General features: G+C 43.7%; 5 non-coding genes across 5 annotated transcripts; 3 read left to right on the top strand and 2 right to left on the bottom strand.

Annotated features, from left to right (window-relative positions):
• Positions 1-1,920: 1,920 nt before the first annotated feature.
• On the top strand, positions 1,921-1,994 carry trnat-ugu (transfer RNA threonine (anticodon UGU)). Its single transcript has one exon. It is a non-coding gene; the product is annotated as a tRNA-Thr (tRNA).
• Positions 1,995-5,328: 3,334 nt separating this feature from the next.
• Positions 5,329-5,410, top strand: trnas-gcu (transfer RNA serine (anticodon GCU)). The gene has a single exon. It is a non-coding gene; the product is annotated as a tRNA-Ser (tRNA).
• A 4,920-nt stretch (positions 5,411-10,330) lies between these two features.
• Positions 10,331-10,412, bottom strand: trnas-cga (transfer RNA serine (anticodon CGA)). The gene has a single exon. It is a non-coding gene; the product is annotated as a tRNA-Ser (tRNA).
• Positions 10,413-16,026: 5,614 nt separating this feature from the next.
• trnat-agu (transfer RNA threonine (anticodon AGU)) lies at positions 16,027-16,100 on the bottom strand. Its single transcript has one exon. It is a non-coding gene; the product is annotated as a tRNA-Thr (tRNA).
• Positions 16,101-20,260: 4,160 nt separating this feature from the next.
• trnap-agg (transfer RNA proline (anticodon AGG)) lies at positions 20,261-20,349 on the top strand. Its single transcript is given in 2 exon segments — positions 20,261-20,296; positions 20,314-20,349. It is a non-coding gene; the product is annotated as a tRNA-Pro (tRNA).
• Positions 20,350-20,629: the final 280 nt, after the last annotated feature.

Genomic DNA, 20,629 nt, shown 5'->3' on the forward strand with positions numbered 1-20,629 from the left:
ATTTAAATAAATTTTCGACCATTCCACTGGCTTTTAGCGATTTCTGTACTTGGACCCCTAAATCTCTCTGCTCCTCCACAGTTCCTAGCTTCTCACCTTTCAGAAAATACTCTGATCTATCTTGCTTCAGTCCAAAGCAGATGAACTCACACTTCTCCATATTGAAAGTTTGAACAGACTGGAACTCTTCTGTATAGAAAAGAGAAGGCTGAGGGGTGACCTGATATAGGACTTTAAGATTATGCAAGGGTTTGATAGGTTAGGCGTAGATAGGATGTTTGCATTTGTGGAGGTGGGGACTCCAAATCATTGAGGCAATGAATATAAGGTATTCACTATTTAATTCAATATGGCATTCAAGAGGAACACATTCACCCAGAGAGTGGTTAGAATGTTCAATTCGCACCCACAAGGAGTAGTTTAGGCGAATAGCATGGATTCGTTTACAGCGAAGCTAGAAAAACAAATGGAGGAGAAAGGAATCTAAGGGTTTGCTCATAGGGTTAGATTAAATGGGGTTGGCGGAGGCTTGTTTGCAGCATAAACACCGGCATTGTCTAGTTGAGCCGAATTGCCTGTTTCCGTGATGTACTTTCCATGTAATTCTATGTTGCTCCATCTGCCACAGTTTTGCCAACTCTCTTAATTTATCAATTTCCCTTTGTAACTTTATGCTTCCATCTACACGACTCACTGCGACACCTATCTTGGTGTCAGCGACACACGTGGATACACGGCTCTCTATTCCTTCGTCTATGTCATTTATATACCGGGTCTCTGTCTCCCACCTTCTAACCAATTCCCTACCCATTTCATTAGGTTGCCTCAAATTCTACGCACTGTCATTGTCGTTAACAGTCTCTTATATGGTACCTTATCGAATACCTCTGGAAGTCAATATCATTTAACAACCATGGACACTCCATTATCTACCACGTTAGTTACATCTTCATAAAGTTCAACTAGTTTTGTTAGACTTGACTTACCCTTTACAAATCCATGCTGGCTCTCTCTGATCAATTCACGTTTATCCAAGTGCTCAATCTTTCGTTCCCTAATAACGGATACTGGCAACTTCCCCACAACGGATGTCAGACTAATGGGTCTATAATTTCCAACATCATCTCTGCTACCCATCCCAAATAATGGAGTGACATTGAAATTGTTTCCATCAAAGGAACAATTCCTGAATCAAGAGATTTTGAACGATCATGACTAAAGCATGTACAATTTCCTCACCAAGTCCTCTCAGTCCCCTGGGATGGTCACCATCAGGTCCTGGAGATTTGTCTATCTTTAATCTAATTATTTTCTCCATTGCCATTATTTTACTTATACTGAAACCCCTTGATTTATTTACAGTTTTCCTCATATCTCTGATATGTTAGCCTCATTTATTTCTGTGACGAACGAAGCAAAGTAAATATTCAGCAACTCTACATTTCATGATTTTCAATTACAATATCACCTCCATCTGTCTTTAAGCGGCCCACATTACTCTAAGCCTCCCTTCTTTCACTTAATATACTGGTAAAAATCTTGACTGTTGTCCTCATTTTCCCTAACAGGTTTATCTCCTTTTCCCTGTTTGGACCTCTTATGCTTTTTTATTTTCAGCACCAAAATAAACAATACTTTGCTGTAAAGTGCGTCTCAATAGTTCTTCACTTTCAGAGCGAGAATTGTCTAAACCGGTAATTTATTTAATGTAACAAACATAAGTACACATACTCATCCGTATATCAACGCATTGATGGAGACACAAAGATAAACAAAACGAGATATGTCGGCAGCATCGGGATGCACAGGTGAACGGACAAACCAAACAGACAAAGATGAAACGGTCTGAACCCCAAACAGACAGTGACGTATCGCTGATAGATATTAGTGAGAGGAGGTGGGGCTGAGCGATCATGGATGGGCGCTGTGGCTTAGTTGGTTAAAGCATCTGTCTTGTAAACAGGAGATCCTGGGTTCAACTCCCAGCAGTGCCTTGCATAACTAATCATTTTTACCTAATTTGTGGAATTAAGCGACAAAATGGCACTTTGGAATTGGTATTTGTTCAGGTTTGAGGAGGAAACTGATATCAGATTGACTCTTCTAAAACGCCCTTTCATTGTGCAGTCAGACCTCTCATAGAATGTGTCAGCAACGGGTTAACTTAAAGACACCTTCTCGTTTTTGGGCTCGTTGAGGTCAGGGTATAATTCACGATTTGAGGTTCAAACCGGGAAGTAGTCCTAATTTGGACCGAGATTTGTGATCTTGACCTGCGGTGAAAATCTTTGCAAAGAGGAAAATGAAGTCCGCAGATCACTCCACCTGAATCTCCCGACCCCGATGAAATATATCCCAGGCTGTTAACAGAAGCAAGGAAGGAAATAACTGAGGCTCTGGTCATCATTTTCCAATCCTCTCTGGTTACAGGTGATATGCCGAAGGATTGGAGGACTGCTAAAGTTGTACTGTTGTATAAACAGGGAGAAAAGGATAGATCAAGTAATTACAGGCCGGTCAGGCTGAAGGTATTCTATTAAATCTACTCTGCACTTCCTCCACGGCCAATACACGGAGGAGAGGACTCTTGACTGACAAGCCTCAGCTCGATCAGGAGAGGGAGACTGACCCACGCTCTCTCTTGCTTCTGGGATGTACCACTTTTGAAAAAAGAAGGTGAATTTCTCTATATCTTTAAACGCTCTGTCTCACTGCACATGATTTAAAGTGTATTGTGGGACGCTGTGAGTGTCTCTGTACCTGTAAACTCTCTGACTCACTGCACGGATGTTCAATGTGCACTGTAGGATAGTATGCAAGTATCTCTGTATCTTTAAACTCTCTGTCTCTCTGCACAGGTATTGAAATTGTATTTTAGGATGGTGTGTGTGTCTTTATACCTTTAAACTCTCTGTTTCACTGCACAGCATTGACAGTGTATTGTCGGATGGTCTGAATGGGATGAGGGTCTGTGGGGCGAAGTGTAGCCGATTGGGAGCAGCGCCCGTTTGCGGGGTGAGTATTGCACGCTTGATTTTCTCTATCCCTTCTATCTTTCTTTCTCTCTTTCTTTCTTTCACCTCCCTCTCTCCCATTCTTTCTTTCACTCTCTTTTCATTCCCCTTATTTCGTGCTTTGTCTTTCTGCCCCAGCACCTTTGTCTTTATCCTGTTTTTGTTCTCCATGTGTCTCTGCTGGATGATCCACAATTCAGACCTGCCGCTTCTTCCAGCTTTTCCTTCCTTCTACGATCATGGTCTATTTCATTGAGACTTTCCTGCGGCCTTGCCGAATCTAACATTCACTTTCACATTCTTCCGGCTTTAAGTTTGCTCTCCATCGACCGCTGTTTCTCGGGGGCACATGTCCCGTTCGCATCAATGTTCATTTGTGCCTTGAAACCAGTCGATACATTTCGATCTGCTCCAGAGACAAGCACTAAGAAAGCAGGGCTGGCATTCGGTAGGACAGCGCATACTTTTCCGTGAAATTTCCATGGGGTATCTTGTGACACGGGGGATGTTAACTGAAGAACTGGGTTTTGTTTTCATGGTCGTTGGCGCTTTTCCCCGAACAGTTGATGTGCGGGAGAGACGGGCGGCGCGACACAGCTGCGAAAGACGTCTGAAATGTGCATTTTTGGCAAACTGGGCGGTGCAGGAAAGTCGGAAATGTTCCGCTGGATCTTAATAGGTCTGTGGAAATGTCCGATTGAAAAGGAATGAGGAGAAATGAAAAGAGCGGGAATGGTGAAAAAGTGTCGATTACAGGAGGTTGGCCGTGAGCGAAAGGTCCTTTGAATGTTCGGCGCGGAGGAGATTTTGTTCGGAAAAGACTGACTTTAAGCGCGTGAGGAAAGTAAAGTGCGAGCTGCGTCCTTGGGTCAAATTGGGTGTTTTCAGAAAAACAGCCATTGTGAAATCACAAAAATTAAAACAGAAAATGCTGAAAACGCTGAGCAGGTCAGGCAGCACCTGTGGAGAAAGAACCAAAGAAACGTTTCAGCTCTATGACCTTTATCATCAGATCTGAATGGCTTATCATATGCGTGAGTAACTGCGCTGTCTCAGATGCTGGTTTCCATCTCTGAATTATGTGGCTTTGAATCTCACTGCTGCCAGAATTTGTAGACACTTCCATTTTCGCCGCCTCACCAAAAACCCTTCTTTGATAAGAAGTGATTTACCGCATTGCTGGTTTACACCTGTTTGCACAATTCACCAAAGTCTGGATTGCCACCCAACTGTTTCTTAGACGGAGGTGTTGGGACTGTAAGGTGTGATCTCGGTGAAGTATCAATCAATGTGCACAATGGCGCCCTGGTGAACCGAGTACCTCTTATTGTCAGTATAATACAAAAGATATGGACCATAATTATGAATTTCTTCTTTGCATCACACTAGGATTTATTATGAGGGAATACACATAAGCAGGTCCATTTACGTCACGCTCCGGTCGCTTCGCATCGCCTCCCACAAATAGAATAGAATCATAGAAAGGTCACAGCACGAAAAGAGGCCATTCGGCACATCGAGTCCGTGCCGTCTCTCTGCAAGTGCAATCCAGACAGACCCACTCCCCCACCCTTTCCCTGTAGCCCTGTATCCTCTTTAGTTTCAAATCCTTATCCAGTTCTTTATTGAACACCATGATTGAATCTGCCTCCACCACCCCCTCGGGCGGTACATTTCAGATCCTAAACACTCGCTGTGCAGAAAAGTTTTTCTTCATGTCGCCTTTGGTTCTTTTACCAAACACCTTAAATCGATGTTCTCTGCTCCTTGAACCTTCCGCCAATAGGAACAGTTTATCTCTATCTGCTCTGTCCAGATCCTTCATGATTTTCAATATCTCCATCAAATCTCCTTGTAACCGTCTGTGTTCCAAGCAGAACTACCCCAGCTTCTCCAATCTATCCACGAAACTTATGCGCCTCATCCCTGGAATCGTTACAGTAAATCTCTTCTGTGGGGATTCGGTATTAACATCGCCGAATCCCCCACCATCAACATACTAGTGGTCACCATTAACCAGAAATTCAACTGGACCAGCTACATAAATATTGTGGCTGCAAGAGCAGGTCAGAGGCTGGATATTCTGCGCCAAGTGACTTACCTTCTAACTCCCTAAAGCCGTTCAACCATCTACAAGGAGTGAGTTGGAATACTCATATGATGGCCATCGACCTGAAACGTTAACTCTGTTTCTATGTCCAAAGATTCTGCCTGACCTGCTGAGGATATGCACATTTCCAGTTTTTATTTCAGATTGGCAACATAGCCAGTATTTTCATTTTGAATAAAGGGGCTTTCGCAAATTTTTGCATGCGACGCGGTGGCTGAGAGGTTAAGGCGATGGACTGCTAATCCATTGTGCTGTGCACGCGTGGGTTTGAATCCCATCCTTGTCGTTTTTGTGTTGAAGTTTTGTTTCTCTCATTCAGTCCACCCAGAAGGTCTGGTGAAAGTCCCATCCTTCTCGAAACGGCAGACGGTGGGTTTTGCATTGTTTGCTGAAATCAGCAACAGTTCCTTCCAGGAAGGTGTTGAGATTGTGAGATCGCGAAATATCAGAGTGTACATTGGTGTCATTGTAAAAAGAGTAAATCTTCTGGTCAACATAAGAGAAACTTATGTCCCATAATTATGATTTCTGTCCGGATCATTTCATGTATGTGTCTGATTAAAAGGGGTGTGCTGTCACTACCGGATCATTCTGTGTGCGTTTTACCCGATTTTCTTCATACCTTTTTCCTTCTGAACTGAAATGACGATCGTCTCTCGAGAAGAAGGTTCACCGCCTGCTTCGGGCAACTGGTTGGAAAAATAACAAAAACTGAAGAGACCAAGTTCATTCTGCTGGGCTTCCATTCCAACCTCCGCACTCTATCCCCCATTCAGACCCACCCCCGCCTGGACATTATAATCTGCGATATTCATAAGGGAATGGAGAAGCCGAATATCACGGTTATAATTTTCTTGCTTGCTCAAGACTAAATAGCATCAATTGCAATGATTCAGAAGGTAATCATAGAATCATCGAATCTTACAGCACAGAAGGAGGCCATTCGGCCGTCGTGCCAGTGTCGGCTTTTTCGAAGACCTGTCAAAATTAGACGCACACCCCAGATTTTTCCCCATAACACTGCAAATTAGTACACTTCAATTATGTCCAATTGCCTTTTGAATGATCCAATGGAATCTGCTTCCACCACCCTTTCAGGAAGTGCGCTCCTGATCTTAACAAACCCTCTGTGTGAAAATAATTCTCCTCAATTCCCCTCTCGTTCTTTTGCCAATTATTTTAAATCTGTGATCTCTGGTTACCGACCCACTTGCCAGAGGAAACAGTTTCTCCCAACTTGCTGTTTCAAAACCCCTCATTATTTTGAATATCACTATTCGGTCTCCCGTTAACCATCTCTGCTGGAAGGAGAATTATCCCAGCTTCTCCAATCTCTCCATATAACTGAAGTCACTCATCCCTGGTATCATCCAGGTCAACCTGCTCTGAATCCTCTTCAATGCCTTTTTATCCTAAAGTGTAGTGCCCAGATCTGTACAATATACTTCAGCTGAGGCCAAACCACTGATTTGTAAGGATTTGTATGATTTCCTTTTTTATATTCAATGCCCCTATTTACGAAGCCAAGTATCCCATCCGCTTTCTTAACCGCCTTATCAACTTACCCTGTTTTATGAATATGAACCCCCAGGTCCCTCTGCTCTTGGAACCCCCCATAAATTGTTCCATTTAGATTATACTGCCTCTCCATGTTCTTCTTCCAAAAGTGCATCACTTCACACTGATCGGCGTTAAATCTGTCACGTGACCGCCCATTTCACCAGTCTGTCGATGTCCCCCTTAAGTCTGCTATTATCTTGCTCACTATTTACTACGTTGCCCAGTTTTGTGTCTTCCGCAAACTTCGAAATTGTACTCCCTTTTCCCACATCCAAGTCATTTTTTTATAACAAGTGAAGCAATAGTCCAATACCGACCCCTGGGGATTCCACTGCATATTTTTCCCCAGTCAGAAAAGCATCCGTTCACCACTAATCTCTGCCTCCTATCCCTCAGCCTATAACTTGCCCACGTTACCACCGGCCCTAAATCCCACGTGCTTCCAGTTTTCGAATAATTCTGTTATGTATTAATTTCTAAAATGTGTCCAGAAAATAACTGTAACCCCGTAATTTTATTGTTAACCAATGAGAATACAGATATTTGGACCGAGTGATAGATCGGGTTCATTACCATTACCCGAAGGTGACGGGACCCGAGGAGGGGAAAACCCATCTGGGTTTATATATTCCGCAAACGGAGACGGAAAATAGCAAAACTCATCCCGTCGAATTGGACGAAGAACCGACAGCCTTTTCCAATCCCGGATTTCCAGACCTGGCCGTTGAAGGAAGCCTGATAATTCCATTAGGGAGTAACACCGAAAGTGAAGAAACGCAGACAGAGATAGAGACACATGCAAAGAAAAATAGTGTAAATCTCTAATTCTGTGATTGAGCAGAATTTAAGCTGCAGCTTAAAGGAAATTCGTCGCATGTCGTGAAATCTTAGAGGTGGACACAGGGCTGGATTATAACTTTATTTCTGAGAGAAGTAAACACTTCCTGGTAACTACAGCTCTTATTTATTTAACCATTTTACAGTGGCGGTGTGAAGTGATTTCGAATCTCAGTGAATTTCAAGACCATACTTGACCCACTCGTTTGGTCACCCACAGGTAGCACGCGGCTACAGACTGCGCTGGATAATCACAGGAACTCTGCCAGACTGCATGTTCCAGACTTGTATCCAACGCTACACGTGCAGCCTGCAGCCGTGTTTGCATTGGTGGTTCAGTGTAGAACCCTCGCCTGCCGTTTGGTTCCAGGCCAATGCAGCTTCCTTTACCTTTTGTATCTGTACCCATGAGATCGCCTGAGTTTGGATAAATTCATGTACCGGCTTCAATCTGTACAACTTCTTGAAAGATTATCTTCATTTCGTCTACGTGTCTTTCGTGGACAAACCCCCTGAATTCTGTCCTCTGGTGTTCAAACATGCTCGGCTGGAGATAAGTCAAACCTGCCTTCTGCACTTGCTTCAAAGATGTGAGAAGCCAATTTGTGGTTTTTGACGAAAAATGGGGACGCAAAGGGGCTCATACCGGGATTTGAACCAGTGAAACTCCCTGAGCGAGAATCAGATCCAAAGTCCAACTGGCAACAGAGCCGTGCAGCTACTGTAAAATTTCGCTGCCACGCAGCCGATCCGCCATCATTTCAGAACACCATGGCCATCGAATCTCGCGTTCTTGTACGATATACGATGTAGAGCAATATCAGGTTCTAAACTAATTATTTCATATCAACAATGTTAATCTCTCTTTATCAAATTAGTTTTGAGTGTACGACTTGTATTATCAAGTAACACTTTACAGAATGAATTACTCTGAAATGACATTGTCGTCTGTCTCGGCATCGTCATCGTTTACACTCTACCATAAGGACACTTTACTCAAATTGCTGCTTTCATTTGATTTTTCCTCAGGATTCTTCGCCTCAAAGTTCCAGGGTTTCAATGTATGTTTTGGAAGCAAGAAAATCACAATTCTCCTTGGCAGACAAGCCCCCGAAAGGCCAGAAGGGAGGCCGCACCAGCTTCAGGAGAGCTGGTTCGCTGTAACATGGAGATTTCTGTAGTGAGCGAGACCAGACTGTTCCTATGTTCAGAGAATAAATGGCGCACGCTTTATGTTGGAAAAGCAAAACGGTGGGGATTTTTGTATCAGATGTTGCTCGTTGCGTTACTTTCATCTTGATCGTAGAACCGGTTTGGGCGTTCCTGTGATCAACGGCGACAATTGCCTATTCATTTTAAATTTAACAACAGCTGCACTGAGCTTTTAATCATACCCTTAAGATACAGTCTGTAAAATGATGAAATTTGATCATCTGCAAAGCATAAAAATCTTATTAAAGTTTTGACTGTCTCTCGGTAACCACGTCAACATCTCCTTCAGTATGAAATAGAAACTTATCGTTTGATTAATGGTGAATAAAACAGTCATTCATCTACCAACAGGGTTTAATTAGTTTCATGTCATTAATTTAATAATGTCATAACTCTTGCTAAAGTTAATTCCTTGACTTGGAATCGAACTCATGAGGTGGTTGCGAACAACTGAATTCGAACTATCAGTCTATCGGGAAGCTCCCAAGGTCGCGTACCCCCCGTGATTCATTCAACTGTGTGTTTATTTTCAGGCCTCTTATCTCTCCCTTCTTTTCAGCTTCTGACTGTGGATATTCTTGTGGTTAAATATGAATAATATAGAATATCTCACAGCCCCAGGATACGTGCTCCTTCTCTGTACAGTTCTGTACAAAATCAAACTGTACGGTTCACCCCCGACAGAAGCAGCAGGAGATGCCACTTTAAACTGCCAGTTGCTTCAAATGATTCATGATGGACCTGCGTGGCCTTGCAGTTTTCCCAGGAGCTGCATTCGGTGCGTGAATTTTGGAAATGGAAACATGTCCATCAGCAGCTTGTGGTAATATTTTACCTCACTTTCCATTTCATGTACATGCCTACTTGCAATTGGTGCTGTCATTGCCTGAACCTCACCTTCTGTCGCGATAGTGGTTTGAACAGAAAATGCCATTTTGTGCGAGCAGCTTGTCTGGCAGGAAAATTACCTGAATTACGAAGGGGCAAGTAGGAAAGGCCGCGTTGGTCTGCCTGTTCGCAGCAAATAATTTTCAGCGTTTCCTTGTGGTCCAGTGTTCAGATTCGGTCATCACCATGGCAACGGATCGATTGGTGTCTGTCTCGACATCCGCATTGAAACACTATACTATAAGTGCACTGTACTCAAATTGCTGATGTTTTCACTGTAAGGGCGAAGAGACATAAATGTGTGTATATTAGCTAAAAATTCATCAGCTGGGTTGCACCTTTGCTTCTCCCCCCGTCTCAGTCTTTCCATCTTTACCCTTCTCTGCTGGTGATGCAGGTTCGATTCTCCTTGGCCGTTCAAGAAAGCCTGAGAAGTCCATCAGGGGAAAACTCAGAGAGTCAAGAGACAGAGACAGGGAGAGATTAAAGTATAGAAACAAATAGTATAAATATCAAGCTCTGCGAACGAGCAGAATTTAAGATGGAGCTTGGGAGAGATTTTTTCACGTGCCGTGCAACTTTGCAAGAGACCATGGGGCTCCGAATCAGAAGAGTTTGCCGCGCTGGATCATCTCTCTGAGGGAGGGAACACGGTCCGTCAACTCCAGTTCATATTTATTTGAGCATTGAACAAATCTTTAAGAAATAGCGCTACGAGCAGGATTCGAACCTGCGTAGGAAAACCCCATTGGATTTCGAGTCCAACGCCTTAACCACTCGGCCATCGCAGCTATGAAACGACTTGTCAGCTACTGCTACCAAAGGGGTGCAACCAGTGCAGAATTCGGTGCCACCCACAGCCGATCGGCCATCCGACAATCCATCCGATCACTGTTTCTCTTCCGATGTGCAGCAATGTGAAGTTGTACACTAACTATTTCATATCAACAATATTAGCCTCTCCTTAGCACATTCGTTTTCAATGTGCGACTTGTAATGCCAAGTGAGACTTTGCAGAATTAATTGCTCTAAAGTTACATTGTTGTCTCCCTCGGCATCCGCAGATTATCCACTCTCCCACAAGTATAACAGTGACTACACTTCAAAAATACTTCATTGGTTGTAAAGCACTTTGGGACGTCTTGAGGTCGTGAAAAGCGCTTTATAAATACAAGACTTTCTTTCTTTTTATAGTGGAATAAAATTACTGATGTTTACACTGTGAGGACGAAGAGACATTAATGTGTAGACATTAGCTGCGAATTCATCATCTGGGTTAGATTTTTACTTTTCCTACCGTCTCAGTCATTCTATCTTCACCCTTCTCTGCTGCTGTCGCAGGTTCGATCAGCTATGGCCGTTCAAGGAAGCCTGAGAAGTCCATCAGGGGGAAACACAGAGAGACAAAGACAGAGAGAGATAGAGAGATAAAAGTATAGAAAAAACCTAACATCAAGTTAGCAGAATTTAAGATGGAGATTGGGAAACATAGAAGCGTCACTGCACAGATGGAGGCCATTCGGCCCATCGAGCCTGTGCCGGCTCTCTTCAAGTGCAATCCAGATCGTCCCATTCCCCCGTTCTTTCCACGTGTACCTGCAAATATTTTCCCTTCAAATACTTATCCAATTCCTTTTAGAAACCACGATTAATTCTGCTTCCACCACCCTTTCAGCCGATGCATTCCCGATTATATCTACTCGCTAGTTTAAAAAAAAATTCCTCATATCGCCTTTGGTTCTTTTGTCAACCACCGTAAATCTGCGTCCTCTGGTTCTCGACCCTTCCGCCAACGGGAGCAGTTTCTCTTTATTTACTTTATCTAAACCCGTCATGATTTTGAACACTTCTATCAAATCTCCACTCAACCTTCTCTGCTCTCAGGGAACAACTTCAGCTTCTCCAGTCGACCCAAGTAACTGAAGACCTCATCCCTGGAACCATTCCAGTTAATGTTTCTGCACCCTGTCTGAGGCCTTCACATCCTTTATAAAGTGCGGTGCCCAGTTTTGGACAGTTGTGGAATATTGTGAAGTTCCCTTCACATATCTTGATATTTTGCAAGTGACCACTGGGCTCCCAGTTAAAATGATCTGCCGCGGTGGAGTATCTCTCTGAGGGAAGGAATTGCAGCCCGTTATCTCCAGATCATATTTATTTGAGCATTGAACAAAACTTTACACAATAGCGCCGATAGCACGATTCCAACTTCTGCCGGAATACCCCGTTGGGTTTCAGATCTAACGTCTGAACCACTCGACTACCGCAGCTGCGAGCGCCTTTGATGCACGGCTTTAAATCAGAATGCACAGGGTACTCACAGGAGATTTGTGAGACTATATGTTCTTTCAGACAGGTTTCCAACTGGACACATGCAGCCGCTACCGTCCGGACGTTGCTGTTTCACTGGTAGAATTCTCACCTGCCACCCGAGGAGACGGGGATTGATTCCCGGCCGATTAAGGAGGATTTTCTTTCTGCACCGATGAGATCGCCTGAAAAGGGATACATTCACATTCAGCTTCAATCTGCACACCACATTGAGACATTTTCCTTTCCCTATGTGGTGTTGCGTCGACAAACGTTCTGCATTCGAGCCACTGAACGTCAAACATGCTCTAGAATTAAGTCAATCCTGTATTCTGCAACGCTGAAAAGATGTGGAAAACAAATGAATGAATCTCCACTGAAAATAGTGAAACAGGAGGGCTTGTCCGGGATTTTGAACCGCGGACCTCTCACATATCAATCAGTGAAACGCCCAAAGTAAAAACCATAATCCGAGACCAACGAGCCGTCAGTAACAGAGCCGTGCAACCAGTCGAAAGTTTCCCTGCTCCCCACAACCGATCGCCTATCCTATTAGACCGCTCTGTCCATCCAATCATCGAATCATAGAATGGTTACAGCACAGAAGGAAGTCAATTCGGCCCATCCAGAACGTGCCATCTCTTTGTCAGAGGAATCCAGTTAGCCTCATTCCCCCGGTCTTTCCACGTGGCCCTGCAAATTTTTCCCTTCAAGTAGTTACCCAATTCCTTTTTGAAAGCCACGATTGATTCTGCTTCCACCGTTTCAGGCAGCACCTTCCAGATTATAACCACTCGCTGCGTAAAAAAGTTTTACTCATTTCGCCTTTGTTTTTTTTTGCCAATCACCTTAAATCTGTGTCCTCTGGTTCTCAACCCTTCAGCCAATGGGAACAGCTTCTCTTTATTTACTTTTTGGAAACCCTTCATGATTTTGATCACTTCAATCAAATCTCCTATCAACCGACTCAACCGACCACCTCATGAGTTCGATTCCAAGTCAAGGAATTAACTTTAGCAAGAGTTATGAAATTATTAAATTAATGACATGAAACTAATTAAACCCTGTTGGTAGATGAATGACTGTTTTATTCACCATTAATCAAACGATAACTTTCTATTTCATACTGAAGGAGATGTTGACGTGGTTACCGAGAGACAGTCAAAACTTTAATCAGATTTTTATGCTTTGCAGATGATCAAATTTCATAATTTTACAGACTGTATCTTAAGGGTATGATTAAAAGCTCAGTGCAGCTGTTGTTAAATTTAAAATGAACATGCAATTGTCGCCGTTGATCACAGGAACGCCCAAACCGGTTCTACGATCAAGATGAAAGTAACGCAACGAGCAACATCTGATACAAAAATCCCCAACGTTTTGCTTTTCCAACATAAAGGGTGTGACATTTATTCTCTGAACATAGGAACAGTCTGGTCTCGCTCACTACAGAAATCTCCATGTCACAGCGAACCAGCTCTCCTGCAGCGAGTGCGGCCTCCCTTCGGGCCTTTCCGGGGCTTGTCTGCCAAGGAGAATTGTGATATTCTTGCTTCCAAAACATACATTCAAACCCTGGAACTTTGAGGCGATGAATCGTGAGGAAAATTCAAATCAGAGCTCGAACCATCAAACTTCCGTGCAAACCGACAGCACCAACTGGACAGGCGAAGAGGTCACCGGCGAAACCAATAATTAATTGGGCTAAACTTTGAGGTTGCAGCGACCAATATAACAACTGCCGACAGTCAGTCCAAAATGAATGGTTGAAGCTTGTCGGAGTGAAAATCCAAACAGCCGGTCTTCACTCTGAAACCAGCAACTATGAAGAAAAACATGCCGGAGAAATACTCCATTTCAGTGCGGTGACACTGGGCCAGAGTAAAGCTCAGTTAATATGATTGGTGAGTGGCTGGAGGGTGGATTTCGAACTCCTGACCGATTGCACTGTGCATTTTCCAGATCTGCTTGGAGCACCAATCCCTTCAATTCATCACTTACAGGGACAATTCGATTCTCGGTTTCATTTCGCTGACGCTTGGTGAAATTTTACAAATTGGAAGCAATCAGTGTCAAAGCTCACCACGTCACCGACATGCTCGCAGATACAAAGCGGCCACACTCTGCTTCAGCAAGATGAAAGTTGAGAGCGATTTCACGGTCAAATATAATAGCTAACAAAACTTATTCAAAGAAAGTGCAGGTCGTTGAGATGCCTTTAAATTCCTGATTGTTCGCATTGAACTTCTTCCCATTGCGTTTGAGAGCCACGTGGGGCGATTTGGGGACTTCATTTCATTTTATGCAGAAGTTTCAGATGCAGTTCAAGGTCAAAAGTCCTGGGACCACTGTTGTTCACAATTTACCGGTGCTGGGACCACTGTTGTTCGCAATTAATCGGTTCTGGGATCACTGTTGTTCACAATTTATCGGTTCTGGGATCACTGTTGTTCACAATTTATCGGTGCTGGCGCCACTGTTGTTCTCAATTTGTCGGTGCTGGGTCCACTGTTGTTCACAGTTTATCGGTGCTGGCGCCACTGTTGTTCACAATTTATCGGTGCTGGGACAACTGTTGTTCACAATTTATCGGTAATGGGACCACGGTTGTTCACAATTTATCGGTGCTGGCGCCACTGTTGTTCTCAATTTGTCGGTGCTGGGTCCACTGTTGTTCACAGTTTATCGGTGCTGGCGCCACTGTTGTTCACAATTTATCGGTGCTGGGACAACTGTTGTTCACAATTTATCGGTAATGGGACCACGGTTGTTCACAATTTATCGGTGCTGGGACCACTGTTGTTCACAATTTATCGGTGATGGGACCATTGTTGTTCACAATTTACAAAAATGATTTAGTCATAGGAATCGGAAATACAATTTCAAAATTGACAGACAGCACATAATTGGGAGCTGTAGTTAATGCAAAGGAAAAATGCGAAAAATACAGGAAGACGTCAGTAAACTTGCAAAATGGGCGTGTAAATGGCAAATCAGTTTCAATATTTATTATGTATTCGCTTGCCTTGTTTGCCCTCCCTAAATGCATTACCTCATTCTCCAGATTGAATTGCATTTGCCACTATTCTATCCACCTGTCCATTCCACTGATATCTTCCTGCAGTCCACAGCTTCCCTCCTCACCATCTTCTGCAAAATTGTTAATAATACCCCGTACATTTAAATCCAAATCAATGATCTGTGCTACGAAAAGCAGCGACCTAGTACGGATCCCTGCGGAACCCCACTCTAGACAGCCTTGCAGTCACAAAAACACCCATCGACCATTGCTTCCTGCCACTCAGTCAATTTTGGGTCAACTTGCCAATTTCCCTTGGATCCAATGGACTTTTACACTTTTGACCAATCTGCCATGTAGGACTTTGTCAAAAGCCTCGCGAAAATCTATGTAGACTACAAAAAACGCACTACCCTCATCCACCTTCCTTGATACCTCCAAAAAAAATCAATTCAAACGACCTTCCCTTAACAAATCCATGCTGACTGCCCTTCATTAATCCGTCCCTTTCTAAATGAAGATTAATACTTTCCCCCAGAATTGTGCTCAATACCGAGGTTAGGCTGACTGGCCTGCAATAATTCGATCTATCCCTTTCTCCCGTTTTAAACAACGGTACAACTTCAGCAGTCCTCCAATCCTCCGGCATCACACCTGCAGCCAGGGAGGATTGGAAAATGATGGTCAGAGCCTCCGATATTTCCTTCCTTGCTTCTGTTAACAGCCTGGGATGTATTTCATCCGAGCCTGGCGATTCAGGTGGAGTGATTTGGGGACTTCCTTTCCCTCTTTGAAAACGTTTGCACCGCAGGTCAAGATCACAAGTCCAGGTCCAAATTAGGACTACTTCCGGGTTTGAACCTCAAATCGTGAATTATACCACGACCCCAACGAGCCCAGAAACAAGAACGTGTCTTTTAATTAACGTGTTACAGACACATTCTATGAGAGGTCTGTCTGCACAATGAAAGGGCGTTTTTGAACAGTCATTCGGTTGTCCGTTTCCTCCTGAACAAACACCACAGTGTTATTTTGTCGCTCAATTCCACAAATTAGGTAAAATAACCAGCTGCACAAGGCACTGCTGGGAGTTGAACCCAGGATCTTTTGTTTACTAGACAGAGGCTTTAACCAACTAAGCCACAGCGCCAATTGATGACACTTTGTTTCCACCTCCTCTCATTAATATCTATCAGCGACACTTCACTGTTGGGCGTTCAGGCCGTTTTATCTTTGTCTGTTTCGCTTGTCCGTTCACCTGTGCATTCCGACACTGACTGGATTTCTCGCTGTGTTTATCTTTGTGTATCCATCAGTGCGTTGATACACGGATGATTATGTGTGATTGTATTTGTTACATTAAATAAATTCGGGGATCAGACAATTCTCACTCTGACATTGGAGAACTATTGAGCCGAACTTTACAGCGGAGTGTTGTTTATTGTGGTGCTGAAACTAAAAAAAAGCGTTAGAGGAGCAAAAAGGGAAAAGGAGAAAAACTTGTGAGGGAAAATGAGGACAACTCTCAAGGTTTTTCCAAATATATTAAGAGAACGAAGGGAGGCTTGGAGTAATGTGGGCCGCTTGAAGACAGATGGAGGTGATATTGTAATTGAAAATCAGGAAATGGCAGAGTTGCTAAATTTTTACTTTGCATCGGTCGTCACAGAAATGGATGAGGCTAAAAGCAGAGACACTAGGAAAACTGTTAATAAATCAAGGCGTTTCGTTTTAGTAAAATAATGGCAATGGAGAAAATAATTAGGCTAAATATAGACAAATCTCCACGACCTGATGTTTACCATCCCAGGGGATTGAAAGGAACAAGTGAGGAAATTGTACATGCTTTCGTCATGATCGATCAAAACTCTCTTGATTTAAGAATTGTTATTTAATGAAGCGCATCTTGATTGGAGGCTTCTGTTTGAGAAAGGTCTCGAAGTGATAATTGAGAGACCGAAAATGAAGCTGTTTGGCAGGAGCGCTGATGCTGTCGGTTGTTCGCTGCTCTCGTGTTGCACAATTATTGAGCGTGCGTTACTTATTTATAGCAGTATGGGCTCCAGAAATGACCAGGTTGTGAGTTCGAGCGTCTTCTAAAACAATCAAATCTTTTACTCCGAACATTTTGACTGGAGTTCAAGGTACAACTGGTATGTTCCATAACGCGTCTACTTCTTAGTGTTCCCATGGGAGCTCTTGAGTTCCTCCGGCCTGCCGTCTTGCAATAGCAGGTGCCAGTTTCCTTGTTCATAGGGGGAGAGGGGACTTTTAGCGGCAGCTCATATGGCAAAGGGGCCGGTACGAGATCTTTCAATCTAAAGAACCAAACAAACAATTCTTCTTTTCGTTAAGCCGATATTCATCGGTTGGAAGTTTCGTGTGGGGAAAATTTTGAAGGGAAATATTCTGCCTGGTGTCACTGTGTAACGGAAGAAATTATTCAGCTTACAGATGTTAATACGCTGAAAGGTCGAGAGGCCTTTTCCAGCTCCCGTGTGGGACAAGTTCAGCTTTTGTGCCGCTGGGTAAAGTGTTATTTTAATTGGTGCTAACGAATGACAAGACATTTGGCACAAACAAGAAGAATTGTAAACTCACGAGTTCACTGTCCATGTTTCTTACATCATGTTCAACAGGAACAAGGATTCTCCTCAACACGTTCCTGAGAATTTTATAAAACGGACCTCACACTTGCTCGCCGGCTGCAGGGATGATTCAGAGGCCTCCCATGAATATGCACGATGAGAGCTTATGTAATGTCGAGCCTGGGTAGCTCAGTCGGTAGAGTATCATACTTTTAAAGTGGGCAGTGAGCTGAAGGTCCAGCGTTTAACTCCCTGTCCAGGCTCCAAATTTCGGAATAGCTGGCAAGCTGTGACTTTGCAGCGGGACCTGCTATGTGTTGTCAAAGTTTCGGAAGTATCCTTTTTCCCAGTGTGGGCAGTAATGTGTTGTTTGAAGCGGTTCCCCATCAGGAATTCTAGTTCACTATATTAATTTCGCAACACTCATTAAACTCTGTAAAAAAGACGAATGCTTGTTCAAATCGCCATTAATCAACCAGTAACTTTCTGTTTCCGGCTGAATGAAATGCTAACTTTTTTATGCTCTCATTCACCAGGCCGAAATTAGGGAGTTCAGAGGGGAAGAGAAAAAGGAAATGAGAGGCAAAGATAAATATGACGATAGACTGACGGCCATCATAAAAGGGAATCCAAAAGTCTTCTGCAGGCATGTAAACAGTAAACGGGTAGTAAGCGGAGGCGAGAGGCGGATTCGGCCCGATCAAGGAGATCTACTCATGGAGGCAGAGGGGATGGCCGAGGTACCAAATGAGTACTTTGCATCTGTCTTTACCAAGGAAGAAGATGCTGCCAGAGTCTCAGCAAAGGAACTTATAGTTGAGATACTGGATGGTCTAAAAATTGATAAAGAAGAGGCACTTGAACGGCTGGCTGTACTTAAAGTAGGTGAATCACCTGTTCCGGATGGGATACATGCTAGGTTGCTGAGGGAAGTAAGGGTGGAAATTGCAGAGGTACTGGCCATAAACTATCAACATCCTTAGATATGTGGGTGGTGCCAGAGGACTGGAGAATTGCAAAGGTTGCACCCTTGTTCAGAAATGGGTGCACGGATAAACCCAGCAAATATAGGCCAGTCAGTTTAACCTCAGTGGTGGGGAAACTTTTAGAAACGATAATCCGGGACAGAATTAACAGTCACTTGGTCGAGGATGAATTGATTGGGGAAAGCCAGCACGGATTTGTTGAATGCAAATCGTGCTTAACTAACCTGTAAGAGTTTTTGATGAGGTAACAGAGAGGATAGATGAAGGCAATTCAGTTGATGTGGTGTATATAGACTTTCAAAAGGTCTTTGATAAAGTGGCGCATGGTAGGCTTATCATCAAGAAAGGGACAGGAAACAGAGATTACTGGTGAATGGTTGTTTTTCGAACTGGAGAGAGTTGTACAGTGGTGTTCCCCAGGGATCAGTGCTCGGACCACTGCTTTTCTTGATATATATTAATGACTTGGACTTTAGTGCACAGAGCACAATTTCAAAATTTGCAGATGAAACAAACCTTGGAAGGGTAGTAAACAGTGTTAAGGGCAGTGATAGACTTCAAATGACATAGACAGGCTGGTGGCATGGGCGGAGGCGTGGCAGATGAAATTTAACGCAGAAAAATGCAAAGTGATACATTTCGGTTGGAAGAACGAGGAGAGGCAATATAAACTCCAGGGCACAAATGTGAAAGCGGTACAGGAACAAAGAGAGGTTTATGTGTACAAATAGTTGAATGTGGCAGGGCAGGTTGAGAAAGCGGTTAAAAAGCATTCGGGGTCCTGGGCTTTATAAATAGATGTATAGAGTACAAAAGTACAAAAGTATAGAAGTCAGGATGAAACTTTATAACACATTGGTTCGAACACAACTGAAGTATTGTGTCCGGTTCGGGACACCGCACTTCAGGAAAGATGTGAAGGCCTTGGAGGGGGTGCAGAAAAAAATTACCAGCATAATTGCAGGGATGAGGGACTTTAGTTACGTGGATAGACTGGAGAATCTGAGGTTGTTCTCCTCGGAACAGAGACGGTTTTGTAGCGATTTGATAGAGGTATTCAAAATCATGAAGGATCCAGACACAAAAGATGGAGAGAAACTGCTCCCATTGGCGGAAGGGTCAAGAAGCAGAAGACATCGGTTTCAGGTGATTGGCAAAATAACCAAAGGTGACATGATGAAAAACTTCTTCACACAGCAAGAGGCTCGGATCTGGAATGCACTGCCCGAGGGTGTGATGGAGGCAGATTCAATCATGGCTTTCAAAAGGGGAACTGGATAAGTACTTGAAAGGAAAAAAATGCAGGGCTTCGGGGAAAGGCGGGGGAGTGTTTCTAGCTGGATTGCTTTTGCAGACAGCTAGCACGGACTCGATGGGCCGAATGGCCACTTTCCGTGCTGCAACCTTTCCATGATTCAACTCAATGTGCATGAGGCGATGCAAAGGGAACAGAGCGTGCCGCAAATCGACACACCTCTCAGTATCCTCCCAAGCAATGTAGTTTAAGAGCAAATAATTCTGAAACGTCTCACTTGACAACTCAAGTCGTACACTCGAAACCAATTTGGTAAAGGGAGACTAATATTGGTGATTGGAAATATTTAGTGTGCAACTTGATATTGATGGACACCGGAGCAGAAAACGAGATTGGATGCACAGACCTGGTCCGAAAGGATGGCCGATCGGCTGTGGGAGGCAACGAACTTTTACACTGGCTGGAAAGCTGAAGTAAAAGCGGCTCGTTGGTCTAGGGGTATGATTCTCGCTTAGGGCGTTTCATTGAGTGATATGCGAGAGGTCCCGGGTTCAAATCCCGGACGAGCCCTCCTTTTAGTGAAAAGTCAACAATTGGCTTCTGACATGTTTTCAGTGTTGCTGTTGGTGGAACTGAATTATATCCAGAGGATGTTTGAGCTCCAGTGGACTCAATGCCGGAGCATCGTCGGCGCAACACACGTGAAGGAAATAAAATGTCTCAAGATGATGAGGAGTTTGAAGCTAAATTTGGATTTTTTTCCAATTCAGTCGGATATTAGATGACGGGATAGAAAGCCACATATCCAAGTTTGCCGATGACACCAAGATGGGCAGCATTGTCAGCAGTG

This window comes from Heptranchias perlo, chromosome 20 (genome assembly GCF_035084215.1).
Source record: "Heptranchias perlo isolate sHepPer1 chromosome 20, sHepPer1.hap1, whole genome shotgun sequence".
NCBI classification, from domain to species: domain Eukaryota; kingdom Metazoa; phylum Chordata; class Chondrichthyes; order Hexanchiformes; family Hexanchidae; genus Heptranchias; species Heptranchias perlo.